This window comes from Dipodomys merriami, unplaced genomic scaffold (assembly GCF_024711535.1).
Source record: "Dipodomys merriami isolate MVZ:Mamm:240054 unplaced genomic scaffold, mDipMer1.0.p SCAF_1444, whole genome shotgun sequence".
Taxonomy (NCBI): domain Eukaryota; kingdom Metazoa; phylum Chordata; class Mammalia; order Rodentia; family Heteromyidae; genus Dipodomys; species Dipodomys merriami.
Genome location: NW_027202765.1, coordinates 20610 through 38352, shown reverse-complemented (window position 1 = coordinate 38352; position 17743 = coordinate 20610). Strand labels below are relative to the sequence as shown.

The following is a 17743-nucleotide window of genomic DNA, read 5'->3' as shown; positions in this document are numbered from 1 at the left end:
TCTTTTAATATGTTGCCTGTTCCTACATCTAAAATGAGGAAGTCTGTTAATACATAATACATGTTATAATCTATTTAATATATTTATACAATGTATAATATATTCTATATTATAATATATATTATATATAATAACTGAGTATTATATATTAATAAGGAAAAATACAACAAAATTATCTATGTCCACACTTTCCCAGCCATGATTAGGTTCAGTAGAGTTAGGTGCATTACATCTCAACAGGAAAGTTCTATTGAAGTTTTGATGACCTTGAGCTAGATAAGGAGAATTTCTGTAAAAACAGTCTCTCTTTAATCATGAGAAAAGATAAGTTTGGAAGTTTTTTTTGTTTTATTTTTTTGTTTTTATTTGGACCAGACAAGGAGCCTGAACTCTGGGCCTGAGTACTCTCTGTCACCTCTTCAATTCAAGGCTAGTTCCCTACCACTCAAGCCATAACAGCACTTCTTGCTTTTTTTGGCTTATGTGGCACTGAAGAATCGAACCCTAGGCATTGTCCCTGAGCTCAAGGCTCGTGCTCTACCACTTAAACCACAGCACCACTTCTGGCTTTTTCTGCCTGGGATTGCTTTGAATCATAATACTCAGATCTCAGCCTCCCGGGTAGCTAGGATTACAGTTGTGAGCCACCAGCGCCCAGCAAGTCCCTCTCTTTTAGATATTATTCTAAAAGCCTCCTATCCAAGGTCACTCCTAAGATAATAAATGGACATATGCCAATAGTTCCTTCATACTCTTATCTCCTGTTATGGCTATTGTGTGTCTTTTCATTGTATTCTGAACCTACTTCACAGTTCTCTTCCTAATCCATGATTCTAGATGTATTACTAATAATTACCTAAATTTTGTGGCTATAAACCCTAAATTACTCAACTATTAATTTCATTTAATTTTTTTCAGTATGATCGTGGTTCTGTACAAATCTGAGATTATATTAACCTCTTGCATCTACCTCTTGGCATGAGCAGAGCCTGGGCCTAATCTACTTTAAATGCAAGAGGTTAGCCAAAGAACAGCCTACAGTATTCCTGCCTAGGAGTCAGTACAGGTAGTTGAGTGCCTGAAAGAAGCAATGCATTCCTGACATGAGAAGGGGTGAGAGAGACAACAGCCTATAGAGCAAACTGGCAGTCACAACATTTAACAACTTCTCCTTTGGGGAAACTGACTTCCTGCAAAATGGCAATGAGATAACATTAATTTTCTTATATGAAGGAAGTTGTCATGTCTCACTACATAACTCCCTTGTAATCAAAGAGAGGGTCATCCTTTTGTTTCCACCTTAGGCCCAGTCTCAGTTTATGTCAGACTTTGCTCAGACTCTATTCCTACTAGAAGGTCCCTGATGAGGAGGAAAGTGTGATCTCTTGGCTTCTGACTGGCCCTTTGGGACCTGAGGCCACTTTTAGTTTTCAACCTGTTCCTTCTGACAATGGGAAAGCTCATTCTCTTCATTGTGCCCTAGTATCGAATCTCTTCAAAGAATGTCAAGGAATGACAGATTCTGTCTGAGTGAGTGAGTTTCTCCATTTCCAAAGAGGTCAATTAATATCTGATTCTGAGACCCAGGTGAAAGTCCTTTACCAGATCCTCCAAGCTGGAGTGGATGTTAGCTCAGACTCCAAGCCATCCTCATATTTCTCTAGCTCTTTCTCATGAACCAAAAGGTTACAGGAGTTTAGTTCAGAAACAAGGAGAAATGAGAGAAGCAGAAGAACCATTGGCAGGGTGAGGAATTTAGAGATTTTGGGTGAAAAATAGGGCTCAGAAAATCTAGAATCAAGGGGCTGGGAAGGTTGCTCAGTGGTAGAGAGCTTGCCTTGCATGCCTGAGGCCCTGGGTTCGATTCCTCAGCACCACATAAGCAAAAAGAAAAAAGCTGGAAGTGGCGCTGTGGCTCAAGTGGTAGAGCGCTAGCTTTGAGCTGAAAAGCTGAGGGACAGTGCCCAGGCCAGAGTTCAGGCCCCAGGACCGGACACCCCTCCCCCCAAAAAAGAAAATCTAAGATCACTCACATCATTAGGGAATCACATCATAAGATTAGGGAATAAATGTAATAAATTACTACCGAAATTACTAATTCCACTACTCTACATTACAAGTGTTCTGTCAAAAGTTAGCTGTCCTAGCTCTATTTTGATCAGGAAAACAGAGCACATGCTTTCCTAACAAAGTTCTACTGAGTATCTTTATCCATACCCCAGGTTGTTCTTACTCTCTACTTCTCTGTTACTTTCCTTTGCTGCATGCAATCAATGACACTTGAATGTGTTATCATCTTCTAATCCATTTGCTATAAAGGAAAACAAATTATGGGGAAACGTATATCTATGGTACATTTTCTTCTATGGCATATTTATTTGATGTTATTATTATTTTAATAGTTTCATTGTTAATACTTGAGAAAAATATTTTACTATTACCAGTAATTAGTTGCACATTTTTTTGGTATTTTTCCATGTCTGTGTATTTTTTAAGCTTCTAACATCGTCTTTTCCCCCAACAGTTGCCTTCTTAAAATTGCTTCAAATTATAAACTATATATGATGGTCCTCTATGTGTTCATTGATATATTTAAATTTTGATCTAATATCTGCATATTATAGGAAATCTCAACCTATTGTAATTGGTCTGAAAATCAATATGGATGTTCCTCATTAAAGCAAAAACACAATGCCACAAAATTTAGTGAAAGTAGGATTAGGTATATATTCAAAATATTTAGCAATGATACAGTAGAAACATTCACTTCTCATATACCAGAACATGTATATAGCTATGAATAGCACATTTTCTTCATTCCCTCTTTCTGGTGCATCTAGGTTGATTACACAGCTTGGTTGCTATAGAATATTGCTGCCATGAACATGTATGTTCATGTTGATTTATATTCTTTCAATATGTATCCAATTGCAGTAAACGTCATCAACATATCTGTCTTTTTGGTATTGTGTAAACTTCCATTAAGATATCCCTATGGGTTGCACTAGTTTACAATGCCACAAAACCAAATATAGTTCCTGATTTATTTACCTCTCCAGCAGTTTATTTATTTGAGTGGTGGTAGCTATTCTGGTGTGTAAGATAGGATCTCAGTGACTTTCCTCTTTATTTTCCTTCGTATTTGCTATGTGGATATGAATCTCAAAAATTTCATTTATTTATTAAATACTTACATTTATACTTCATTCCTGATTAGTGTCTTTCTTTTTCTTTGGTATTTGATCAATTTTTAAGATTTATAACATTTGATTTTTTCCCATTACAAATACTCATTTCAGTTAGTAAAATGATTTTTTTTCATTACAGTGGTGCACAATTAACTAAAAACAACAGATTGTACATTTATATCACTGGATGTTTTGTTTGTATTTACAGCCAGGAAATTGTTTCAATAAAGATGCTGAACTTCTTTCATTGATATACTGAAAGTATAGTATCTCATATTGGCCTAAACTAATCTCAGAATTAACAGTCAGAGCCTGGGCCACCACAGTCTGGCCTAAGTAAAACCACTAACAAAGTATAAACTGCATTTAAAGAGAGCAAAGAGCTTCATAAAAGATCGAAGAAAGGCATCCCCTTCATTAAGCAAATGTTGAAGTTCACAAGCATACCTTAGGAAACTGAATATCAAGAAGATCAAAGGATAAAAGTATTTAGAAGGACAACATTAGAACTCAAAATTGGGGAGGTGGGACAAACAATAGATACCAAAGCTCAATGCTGAAGGGAAGGAGAATTTTACCGCAAACCTCAGCTGTGTCTGACTCTCTCACACAACACACACAGACACACACACAGACACACACAGACACACAGGCACACACACACACAAACACACACACACACACACACACACACACACACACACACACACACACACACACACACACACACACACACACCTAGTGAGAAATCTTTGCCAAAGGACAGGCATTCTGGACTTAGACACCGAATACTCCGAAACTATCCACTGTGAGGGCCTTTACTGAAAGTACCCATTGTAAGTAGACATTTACTGAAAGTTAGAACTCAGGTTCCTGGAAAAACCGTGAAATGTCACAATAAAGTTCTGCCTATAACTCCCCTAGCAACAGCCATCAGCGGATGACAGGAAGTACCTAAAGCTACAGATTATTTTTAATTTTTAATGTTTTTTTTTTACTTTTTTATTGTGAAAATACTGTACAGAGGAGCTACAGTTACATGGGCAAGATAATGAGTACATTTCTTATCAAGCATTGTAACCTCCTCCTTTGTTTCCCCCTCCCATCCCTTCCCATTGTCCCCCCCGCCCCCCCATCGAATCCTGCTCCCCACTTCCCCTCACCAAAGTTGTAAAGTTCGTTTTTCTCCATAAGAACTTGTACATCTCATTGTTGCAATGGGTCCACCTGTATCCTTATTTAAACGATTTGTTTTTTTTCCCCTTCTCCTCCACAAATTATTTCTTTTTGCTTAGCCTGCACTCGCTAGCCCATAAGATTTTTATATGATTACCCAGTTAACAGAAGGGTCGGGGATCTCAACTCTGACCCACTGCAATGGTGACAGTTGTGAGTCCAGGCTCGACCTTGCAATAAATGACTCTAATGTGGTCACATGAGAACTGGCTCCATGGTGGTCTTTGGGGATCCTTATCTAAGCACAAGGCTAGTGTACACAGAGAACCCCAGGGGCAGCTGTATCTGGAAAAATGAAGCTTTTTTCCTCTTCTTTTTAGATAATCAATCATGATGTTGCAGTTGGCTCCACAGTTGCTCCACACCTGAGCAGGAGGAAGGAAAGGATGCCTTAGACTGCAGGACAGCCTTGTGTACCCCTGGATTTATGTGTAAGAAAGCAGTTTGTGATCCTCTAGGCAGGGGTAGCCAAGCTGAAATGGTGGTAAACTTTGCCTGGAGGGTGGCACCCTGTGAGCCCTGCATGCATGGTGAAGCAGCCTGGAAAGCCCTGTGAACATCTCCGGGATGGCCTCTCAGTGGCTTGGAGAAATTGACTCCTTTAGTTGCACATGGCAGGAGGCAGGAGGAGAGCAGGAATCCAGAAGATGTGAGAGGCACAGAAGCAAATGCACCTCTCCATTGAAACTCCTCGGTCATTCTAAGGAGGTTCACAACCCACACGTAGTGGCCACTGCACAGGTCCCCAGAGGCCCTACTTGTCTGGGGAGCAGTTCCTGGTCCTGATCCAGAGCTGGAACTTCCAAAGTGGCCCTGAGCTTGGCTGGGCTGGAGCAGAGCCTACCAGCCATGCTTCCTCTGCCCTTCTGAGTATAGCATCCTAGCAGCTGCCCAGGCTACAGCACCCACAACAGGCCACCTCCTTGGGGCAGGCTGAAGCTGTGCTGACAATTCCTGCCTGGTGCCTGCTTCAAGGCAAGAGCCAGGCCTAGCCCACAGCAGAGCTGGCCCTCACTTCCAAAGGCATCGAGAGAGGCATGACAACCACAGGCCCAGCCTTGCTGCCCTCACTGCCCCTAGAGGTTACCTATAAGTCCCTGCCTTTGTTCTTGAAATTCTTCAGCCATTGGTTGTCTCATTTTTCATTTTCTGTTTGGGTGGGACTCGAGACTTCTTCCTCTCCTCACCAAGCTAACATGCCCTAGCAAAGCCACCCTAACTGCCAATCTACCATATATTATGTGATTTTTTGTTTCTCTTCTATTTTTTTCCTCCATGGTATAACCCGTTTCCACTGTATTTGAGGTCTGTGAGCTCCAACTTGCATATACAAATTTCTAATGTGGGGAGGGGAAGGGAAATAAAATGCTGAAAGAAGTACACAGTATGACCCATTGTTACAATGAGATGAACAAGACACTATGTTGAAAATGAACTTTACTAGTTGGGAATGAAAGGTGAGAGTTGGGGCGGTGGGGAGAAAAGGGATGGCAGGGAAAAACAAAAGAGGAGGTAACAATGTTCGTTAGATAATGTACTCACTAACTTACTTATGTAACTCTAATCCCTCTGTCTACCATTTTCACAATTAAAAAAAACATGAAAAAAATTATCCTGGAGTACATTAAGTTCAAATTTCCTAAATGCTCTGTAAATTAAGACCAATTTTAAGTGGGAAGTAGGTTCTCAGAAACATTTTTTTGTCAGTGTTTGTGTTGTGCATTATTACCCAAGTGTACATAAATTAACAGAAGGATAAACAATAGGAATAGGAGAAAGAGAAGTTCTATGTTTAAGTATAATGGTTCAATACACTGTAGAAGACTCTGCAAATAAGACAACTTTGAAACAATAAAGCCAAGGCCAGTATTTAGACCTATGGGAGTGACATAGAGAAAGCATTACTCCTAAATGGAACATGAAGGATGAGGCCACTCCCTTTCTTCTACTAGCTCTAAATCATGGTAGCTAATCATGCAAATTTGTAAAAACAAGAATGGAAGAATAATACTTAAGATTCGGAATCATTGTAGCATTCACATTGTAGCATTAACAAATATGTACCCTCTATCTGTTGGATATGTTTCACTTCGGTTATAGTGTCCTTTGAATTATGAGTACAGTGTCCTTTGAATTATGAAATACTATCACTTGATATAAACCACTATATGCTTGCCTTTCTTTAGCCACTAATGATTTCCATTAGAAACCTTTATTGATACAATGTCATGAATTTTTACGTTTATCTCTTATAGGTTTTTACATCTCACATTTAGTTTGATAATCTTTTTTTATTATAAATTTTTGTATAAGGATTGAGGTAGGCCAGCCACCTGTAGGTTACTCCTGTAATCCTAGCTAGGCAGGAGTCTGAGATCTAAGGACCACGGTTTAAAGCCAGCCTGGGCAGGAAAGTCCATGAGACTCTTATCTGTAATAAACCAATAGAAATCCAGAAGTGGTGCAGTGGCTCAAGTAGTAGGGTGCTCACATTGAGCTGAAGAGCACAAAGACAGCTCCTGATCCCAGAGTTCCAGCCCCATGAGTGACAAAAAAAAAAAAAAAAGAAACAAAAAAAAAAGGATTGAGGTAGTAGTCTAAGATCATTCTGTAAATCCCGAAAGACAATAGTGCCAATATACCCATTTAAGATTCTATTTTTATTTCATAAAGTCATAGGATAGTTTTCAAAATCTATTGACCATACAACTGAGAATTTATTTTTAACATATCTGTTACATTCTTCTATGTGTCTGCTGTTGTAGTAGAACTATGTTGCCTCCACTACTAAACATGATAAAAAGATTCAAAGCTAGTATGCAGGGTGAAGCTACACCATTTTACAAGATTGTTCTGACTGACCTGTATTCCTTGAATTTACATAGGAGTTTATTGAGCAGGTGGACCAATATTCTACAGAGATATCTAGATGTTTGATAGTCACTCATATTTTGTACCTTCAAAAAACACAAGATCCCAGATATTATATATAGAAAAATGTCTTCAGAGTATACTTGAAACAACTAAAATTAACTCAGGAATTAGTTAAGATTTAGATAAAACTGTAGCATAACAAAGCTGAATGATAACAACTTGAGCTGTACAACAGAGGAAAGTGAGAGGGGAAAAAATGATGGACCACGTAGGAGCTTTATGTGATTGCTATTGTGTTTCAAAAACTAGAAAGACTTCAGAGTAGAGAAGGAGAAAAATAAAGTGTCCTGAGACAAGTTTCTTTTCAATCCATCTAATAGCTTGTACTAAAATCAGTGGAAATGGGAAAAATTAAAATAGAAATTAAAGCATTGTATATACATGTTGTAATAGGAATATGATAATTTTCAAAGAAATAGAGAGAATAGTTAAACTCTAAAGGGAGAAGGAATGAAGAGAGAAAAGAAGCAAAGTTAAACCTTTATCAATAACACACACAACAGTTTGGAAGTGGAAATATTCTAAATTACAATAAAAATTGCTAGCGTGGATAGAATATGGATGACATGTTATTATATATAATTTTGAAAAAGCATACTAGGAATGAAAGTCATGGTTTAAAACACTATTTGGATTATAACTAGACAGTATAGCTCAGTGGTAAACCATTGGCTTTGCATATGTGAAGCAACGGTGTGAACTCCCAAGCATTACAAAGTACACAGAAAGCACACACACAAACACACAAAAACCACATAAACACACACACACACACACACCACCTACACGTATTTGCAATATTGATATTATCATATTAAACGGAGGAAATTATCACAAACAGTAAAAGTATGTTAATATATGAAATAATAATATTGCTCGTAGTATTTAAAAGTTTGGTAGAAAGAAAATAGTCACAATATACTTGGATTTTAATAGATTAAGTAAATTGAGAATTAATAGAAGACATGAGAACTTTTGCAAATAAGTTTTAAACAATAAACATTTGAAACATGTGTCCTTTTATTTTAACAAATGATTGATATTACTGGTGTTTTAACTCAAGATTTAGAATATGATAGCGAGGTGCTGTATATAACGCTAGGGATGGTTATATCCATAATTATTTCACTCTGAATATTTTTATTCTAAGGCCTCATAGTTTACCAGTCTCTCCCGAATTACAAACTCTATTTACACATCCCACCATAGCTGGAAAATGGATGTCACAAATCACCATGCCGAGCTCAAAGCTTTTTTTTTTTAATTCAAAGTAAACGTACTTCCAAAAAGTGACCAAGTAATGAAGCCTTTCTTAGTAAAGTATGTGCTTCTTGAAAATACTGTAAGTATTTGTTACCTGCACAAATATTTTTATACTATAAGAAAATAAATGTATTTAGATTCACTAACCATGTAAAATTAAGAAATTAATTTTTAAATAGCCACATGTTAAATATTATAAAAGCAAAATATATGTGTCTGAATAATTTACATGGGTAAAAATCATGCAAAATTAAATTAACTGATCCTAAACTTTGAAAAAAGAATTACTCTAAAGAAAGAAAAAGAAATATTTAAGCTCAAAATTTGAAATTTAGAAAATAAAATGAAGTAGGGGCTGGGAAGGTAGCTCAGTTGTAGAGCCCTTGCCTTGCAAGCATGAGGCCCTGGGTTCGATTCCTCAGCACCAAAAAAGAAAAAAGAAAAAAGCCGGAAGTGGTGATGTGGCTCAAGTGGCTCAAGCGCTAGCCTTGAGCTGAAGAGCTGAGGGACAGGGCCCAGGCCCAGACTTCAGGCCCCACAACCGGACCCCGCCCCCCCCCCAAAAAGTAAAGAAAATGAAGTATACTCTTTAGTTGAATTAATTAAGTGTAAATTCTCTGTATATCAATTTTATAATAAAAATGAACAAAAACAGCAAAAGTACCCAACAGCAAAAGCATCAATAGTTCTTGTTTTGAGTGTAAAAAAATATCGTTGGAATATATAACAATGTTCCTTCCCGAAGAAATGTACTCATTACCTCATTTATGTAACTGTAACCACTGAGTACATTACCATTACAATAAAATTAATTTGAAATTAAAAATAAACCAAATAATATACCAATTAAGAATTCTTAGAAGCCATTGGTGAAAAACATTGTAAAAAATTCCCTAAATATCCAAGAAATATACTTTGATGATACTATTTAAACGCTTCAACTTCAGCAGAAAAGCAAAAAGTTTAAAAACTGTTACAAAGTAAAGTAATAAATCAGAATATATTACCATTAATAATAATCATATGATGAATTTATAGTGTTAGTCAAGTATGTAATAAATGAGGCAATTTGCCATTCATTTGCACTTAATAAGTGAAAAGAATTTTCTAGGTCTTTTAAAATTATCATAAGTTTAATGAAGAAATTATTCTGTCACATCATATGATAATCAAAGCTGATATTAGAACAAAGAACAGATTTATTAAGATTTTGGATGTTAATGTATATACTTATTTTGGTTGTGGAAAATGTGGGGATTTCAACTTGGGGTATATTGTTCTTGCAGGCCGGCATCATATCTGTGGTTAATTTTAGGATAGTAGTTCCCTTTCCACAAGAACATGCACCTGATCTGTCCTTTTAGCCTTCCCATCATCAATGGCATCAGAGTTGCACACCAACTTTTCTAGCTTGCTACTTTGCCTGGCCTGGATCCTCAGTCCTTCCAATCTTAGTTTCTAGATAGCGCAGGATGATGGAAATGATCCAATTCACCCAGCTATAGATTGAGAAATAAGTCCACTAAATTTTGGCCTGGGTTCTGTCCTCAAGACACCTAAGTAGTTAAGAGTACACATGTGATACCCTGGTGCCAAGCAGTAAGAATATTTTTAAAGCAAGTAGACATATATATATATAACTTAGGCTTGTGAATACCTCAGGAAAAGAATAAAAGAGCAGTGAAGCAGAGAGGATAGGTAGAATTTTAACTAGCTACTCAGAGGCTGAATAAGCTTAGCTACCTACTCGGGAGTCTGAGATCTGAAGACCACTGTTCAATCATGAAAATACAAGCGATTATCTAAAAAAAAACACACAACAGAATTGTAGCAGTGGCTGAAGTAGTAGACCACTATCCTTGGGCACAAAAGGTGAGGAATAGTTCCCAGGGACTATCAAGCCTCAAGAATGATGAATGCAAGCATGAGCATATGCACATGTTCGTGTGTGTACTTGTACATGCATGCACACATATACAAACACAAATGAATATTTCAATGTGAAGTTATTTATTTTTTTACCTTGCTGTACTTTATTTCCCTGTATTAGTTCACAAATTAACAAAATCAGCTAAGGACCTATTTACATAAAATTCATCATGTTTCTCTAAAATCTACTCTCTTTTTGGAAGCCTGCATTTATTTGTCCCAAAAGTAAATTATTCAGGAAGTCAATTCATCACTCTCAAGTCTATAGTATTAGATGATTGTTTAGGTTCCTCGTAGCAATATGGTTTTTTGAAATTCTGCATCAAGCAATATATTTCTTTTACTAGAACAGAAACCTCTGTCAAACAATTAATAATAGCTTATTCTCCTCCTGGCATTCATCTGTAGTTTTATTTTCTTCATATATTTCATGATCTCTCTGTGTATGCCAAAGTCTGCGCTTAGCATGTGTATACCATTCATAGATACTGAAATTGCTTTGGAATAAATAATGTTCACCCTGACTATCTTGAAAAAGAAGCATTGGTTTCTTAGCACTTTAAGTAAGAACTTGAGGGAAAGAAACAAAAGGAAAAGTGAGGAACAACTCAACACATAGATTCAAATGAAACAAAACAACCCAAGAAAACAAAAATTAATTCAGTACTCAAGAACCTGCAGGAAATGAAAGATTTAAAAAAATCAGCTATGACAAGCTTATGAAATTCGTGACTACATGGGAGTGCAGTTGGGAGGATAGTGGCTAAAGCCCAGACTGAACAGAAAGTTCTGTACACAATGCCATGCACCTGTTATTCTAAATTCCAGGAAGAATAACATGAAGTGCACTGAGACCAAGTTCATACACAAGTAGGAAGCAAGTTTCTAGCTGAAAAATAATCAGGATAACTTAGGGCTGGGGGCATGACAAAATGGTAAGAACATCCATTTAAGGGGCACAAAACACTCAATCAAACTCTAGTATTAGGGGTAAAAAAAAGCTATGATTTAAATAATTAGAACAATTGTAATACTTGAGTATTTGAGTGGAGAAAAATCCATTAGAGAGATAGAATGAACCCATGTTCCAATCTACTTTAGTGATAATATTTTGTGGTACTTGAGACAAAACAGAGTTACCTTGCAAATGAGCATGGATGTACATTTGGGTGATGGAAATACTCTACTTACAGAGGTGTAAATTAGAATTTTTGGGTAGATTGTAGTTCTTGAACTAAGAGCCTGGGTGATGTCCTTGAGCTTTTTCTCTCAATGATACTTCTCTAATACTTTGAGCCACAGTTCCAATTCTGATTTTCTGTTGGTTGTTTTGAGATAAGAGGCTCATGGACTTTCCTGCCCAGGATGGCTTCAAACCATGATCTTAGCCTCCTGAGTAACCAGGATTCCAGGCATGAGCCGTTGACGTTTTTAATAATTCAGTAAATTGTATAGTTACAGAAGTTATAAATTATCATTGTAACCTGTGTAATATATGTGTATATATAGATCAATGCATACAGTTAGAAATACATTGACATATTTTTGCATCTACAGTAGATTTATGAAATCATCCTTCATTATAAAATAAAATGGAAACAAATTTAATAAGGAGCAAAACAAAGGGAATTTTTACACGTTACTACTTGTTGAATGGAAGATGAATTGTGAGAATCAGTTTGGGAAAACCATCTCTACTTTAACAAAATGGATAATTGCTATTAATTTCAATCAACTTTGGTGGGGGGGAGTATTGGATGAGGGGGCGGGGGGAGGCTGGGAACGGATGTGAAAGGTAAACAAAGGAGGAGGCTGCAATGCTTGATAAGAAATGTACTCCTTATCTTGCCCATGTAATTGTAACTCCTCTGTACAGTATGTTCACAAAAAAATAAAATAAAATAAAAAAGAAATAAAAAAGAAAAAAGTATAGGGAAAGGTTATATAAAGATCCATTACACTTAAATCATGATTTATTTAATGGAAATTCCCTTGTACAACTAGTTAACATAATGAAAATATAATTAAAAAGAATGGAGACATCTGATCTTAAACTGTGTTCTCTTAAACCATGAGTCAATATAATAGTTTCCTCCTCAGAAATTTTCTTTGCAGGTATTTTCCTCATAGTGACAGAAAAATGATCAATGCAATGAATATCAATACATCACATTGCACATCAGAAAGAGACACAATAAAAATCACAGTAAAAATGTTAGAATTCACCACATGATAAAATAACAGGTAGAATGTGCCAAATGCTAATTGATTATTTTTCCAAGTACTTTACCTATGGTATCTAATTTAATCCTCAGAATAATTCCATAAAGTGGAACTACTTACATTTTTAATTCTCTGATGATGATATTGAAGTCTTCAGAGTTGTAATTACTAGTACAACATTGCACACATGTAAGTGTTAGCCTGAGGTCCATCCCCGACTGTATCAATTAACCTCATTCTATTTTATGACTAAAATTCTAGGAAAAATTCCTAGAATTTTTGTGTACACTCATAATATTACATTTTATCTTTGTTAGAAAATAGGGAACTGTAATATGAAAACTTGAAGTTCAGAATCAATGTATACCTCCCTGGTGAAAGGAACTGCTAAAATATAACATTCTTGATTTCTAGGTCAAAATAGCAGAAATCATATTCTATCCCTTCACTCAACACTGCACTGCCTGGGGAGCCTAACTCTGTTTAACACTGTCTTACTGAAAGAATGACCTCCCCAATTCCTGATGGAAACAGACTGCAGGTCTTCTCGACCAATCATTTCCACATTGTAGCTCAAGTAAGTTGTTTACCATTAGAAGTATTTTGATAGTTTTTTATACCCAACATTTTGAGACAAAGGTACTACTTTAAAATGCTATTAAAGCAACACTGATATAAAAATCACCTTTGACCCCAGATAAATAATTTGCCTTTCATGTACCCAAAAATGCAGTCTGACCTATTATTAATGTTAGGAATGAGGGGATAAAAAATCATAGACAAGAAGGCCTAAGCATGAATTAAAGCCTCTCCAACTTGTGAATACAATTGGTTTAAAAAGACATTAAGGGCTGGGAAGGTGGCTCAGTGGTAGAGTGCTTGCCTTGCATGCATGAAGCCCTGGGTTCGATTCCGCAGCACCACATAAGCAAAAAGAAAAAAAAACGCAAGTGGTGCTGTGGCTCAAGTGGAAGACCGCTAGCCTTGAACTGAAGAGCTGAGGGACAGCGCCCAGGCCCAGAGTTCAGGCCCCACTACCAGACTCCCCCACCCCCGAAAAAAAGATATCAATACTACTATATTTGTTCAAAATTTCTTATGATACTGAAGATTCAATTGTAAACTGTTAACACTTGAAAATAATTCATTTTCTTGGGAGTAGGAAACAAAACACAAGGTTAATCCTAATCATATTCAAAGACATTTATTTATACTACAAATTCACTCTCGTAACTACAAAGATTCTAAAAATAACTGAAGCATAGTGTAACGAAAGACATAATTTAACTTCATCATATACATTCAAAGGACTTTGCTAATAGAAAATAAATTTATACTAATAATTATCTCAGCCAATTCACTTCCATTCTTTTATTCTATATCTTTTATTTTCATAAAAACTGGCTTTTCATAAAATGATGCATAAAAAGCCTATATACCCACTTACATTTTCAGATTTTAACAATGTTTATTTCAGAAATGTCTTTAGCTGTATAGTCAATGAACTGAAATAACACTAAAATATTCAAAGGGTTTTCAGAAATTGCAAGACTCGCTCTGTGATGTTATTTATATTGGAAAGGATATTCAAAAAGCCTTATTTGTTAAAGTTGTGATAGTTACTCCCACAAAAGTACTATTAATGAAGAAACCTTTGTATGTATAATACAACTTCAAATGCATCCACAATCTGGAGGTGACACATGCTTTTTGTTTGTTTTTGCAATGTATATCTAACAAACATATCCACAATACTGATTTTCAGTAAATATGATGGGATATTCAAACCTAAAAAATACGGGGTTTATTATCTTAGTGTGAATAGATTCAAACTTACAAAGAAAGTTATTTTCAACAGAAATCCGGAAAGAGTTTATCCACCTTGAGTTTCACAGGAATAACTGGAGAGTAATAACTGTTTGGTCAAGTTGGTCAAAATTACTCTATGAGTATATCTTAAAAGTATATCCAATTTAAGAGGTCAAATACATATTTTGTACTGAGAGTCATATTACAGCAATGACTTACTACATAATTATATGTGTATTTTCTTTCCTAGCATATACTAAGAGCTTAAAGTGATCTCTTTTATCTAACTTAATGGTGTAAATGCTTTGATTATGATGATGTTATTATTTTACAAATAAAATGTACAGAAGGGTGGTTCCACTGAAATGACAGGATGGAACACTGATAAATAACAATATTGCAACATAGCTCTTTTCAGCCTCACTGTCCACATTGGCAAGCAACATTGCAACCGCACACACACACACACACACACACACACACACACACACACACACACACACACACACACACATGTGTGCACATGTACACACACATATACATGAAAGCCAAATACAGGGTTTATTGTACATAAAAGTTCAATTAAAATATTAGTCATTAGAAAAATGATAATTTGACTTATTACAAAATAATACATAATCTAATCACCACGGTTGTTACATTTTACCTGTCTCTCCACATGTGTCCACTTAATTTATTTTTAGTTCATTCATTTATTCATCATTCACTAGTTTGGTGCCAATACTGGAGCTTGAACTCAAGGCTTGGCTCTGTCCCAGAATTTGTTATGTTTTTGTTTTAGTTTTCTCAATGCTAGCATTTTACTGCTTATACTACAGGTCCATTTCTAGCTTTTGCTGGTTACTTTCAAACCAGAATCTAATGAACTTTTTTGTCTGGTTTCAAAGCACAGTCATCAGATTTCGTCTTTCTGATTAGGTAGGATTAAAGACCTGAACCACCCGTGTGGATCTTAATTTTTCCTGTACATATGTAATGCACATACTTAGATAGTAATTTAAAACTGAGAGCATAGAAGCAAGATGTACAGTGATGATATTGTCCTGTCAGAAATTCAAGTTAGTAATGTAAATTTCTTCTTAAGACCATACACAAAAAATACTTAAGAAGAAACCTGATGTTGTGTGTGTATATGTGCATGTGTGTGTGTGTGTGTGTGTTTGTGTGTGTGTGTGTGTGTGCTGTTGCAATATGTTCCACATATAAGCACTGTGCAGCGGTGTCCAGCCATTCACAGTTATTGCATGAATATCTGCCTTGAGATACCAACTCATGGGCAATGTCTAGGTGTCCACTCTAGGCTTCATGATGAAGAGGGGTATACTCATCCTCATCCCTAGTATTCATATAAGTGGCCCTTTTGGAAAGTACTCTCCACACTGTAGTAAGCTGTAAGATAAGCACTCTACCACTGAGCCACCTTCCCAGCCCAAGGATTAAGGTTCTTGCCTGTAATTTGGTCAAAGCTATGTCTCTTTACATAGGCGACTAAAAATGTATTTACTAATTTCAAGTAAATACATAAATTCTATTTCCATCTCTTTTAAAAAATAAAAAAAAAATTGTTTGCTCTGTAAATTGATTAGATGCATGGATTTTGTGGCTAGCTATGTCATTTCACATATGTATCTCTTTTCCTCTTTCTCTTTCATGGTTCTCATAGACAATATGGTTGCTCCATAATTATCCTAATTTATTTTGCTTTTATATTTTTAGTTTCATCATTTCACTTTCTGCTCTGCCATTTCCCAGAACAGCACCACATAAACAGAAAAATCCAGAAGTGGTTCTGTGGCTCAAGTTGTAGAGCGCTTGCCTTGATTTGAAGAGCTAAAGGAGAGTGCCCAGGCCGAGCTCAGGCCCCACAACTAATTTAAAAAAAGAATCTAAATACTTGATAATTCTACTAACAGATCTGACTGAAATCAGTTGAATCACATTTTTCCTGTACAATGAAGGAATAGGTCCAGGCTAGGAAAGCAGCTACAGAAGGCAGGCAGAATGTATCTGTGACAAAACTTTGTGGAAAATGGAATCGAGGACTACTTACTGGTGATTCACTTGCACTTGAAGCATGAATCAGAACTATTGCTTGCTGATTCTGAACTATTGCTTTGATCATTATATTTTCCAAGAAGAAAAAGTGAAATTTAATTGATAGTAAAGGACTATTAATACATTTTGACTTCTCATTAAGCATCTTCAATAATCAAAATAACTTGAATGCAATAGACAGGCCTATTTTTAGATGAAAACAACTGTCTTTTATAAGATTATTTCTTTGTTGCTTTGTATGTCCCTCCCCCACAGTGTAACCCCCGCTTTCACTATATTTGATGTCTGTATAACATGTGGAGGAGATGGGGACAAACAAGTCGTTTAAGGATTCAGGTGGACCTGTTGCAACAATGAGAAGTACAAAATGTCATGTCAAAACCAACTTTACAATGTCGGTGTGGGGGGGGAGGGGGGTATAATTGGGTGGGGGGAGGGGGGAGGCTGGGAAGGGAGGTGAAGGGTAAACAAAGCAGGAGGCTGCAATGCTTGGTAAGAAATGTATGCATTATCCTGCCCATGTAATTGTAGCCCCTCTGTACAGTATGTTCTCAAATAAAATTAAATTAAATTTAAAAAAATAAAAATAAAAAAACATAAAAAAACAAGAATTTAGGTAGTCATACCAAGGACTTCTATTTTACTACTGCATTATACATTTTTTCTAATGTTGGATACCAACATTAGAAAGCTACTAGAAAGCTCTTAAAGCCCATATGTTGAATAGTGAGTTCTCTTACACTATAACATGATATTTCCCAAATCATTTACAAAGAAGGCATTGTTTCCTATTTTCTCATTCCTAGAATAAGCTGCACATGAAGAAACCAAGGGTCCTCATGTTCAGACAAGGAACAAGATGAAAAAGTGAGGAATGGTATCAATTTCAAGAAAAAAAAATGGAGTAGGATCCAAGCAAATTTCTTACTATGGTGTGAAGACTACTTTCCAAAAAGGCCACCCAGATGAATACTAGGGATGAGGATGAGCATAGCCCTCTTCATATGGAAGCCTAGAATGGACATTTAGACATTGTCCATGAGTTGGTAGCTCAAGGCAGATATTCATGCAATAACTCTGAATGG

At 36.2% G+C, this 17743-nt stretch overlaps 1 long non-coding RNA gene across 1 annotated transcript in view; it reads right to left on the bottom strand.

The window, feature by feature from the left end:
- The window catches only part of LOC138826593 (uncharacterized), a 47475-nt gene that overhangs the window by 11083 nt on the left and 18649 nt on the right, over positions 1-17743 (bottom strand). The window lies entirely within an intron of this gene.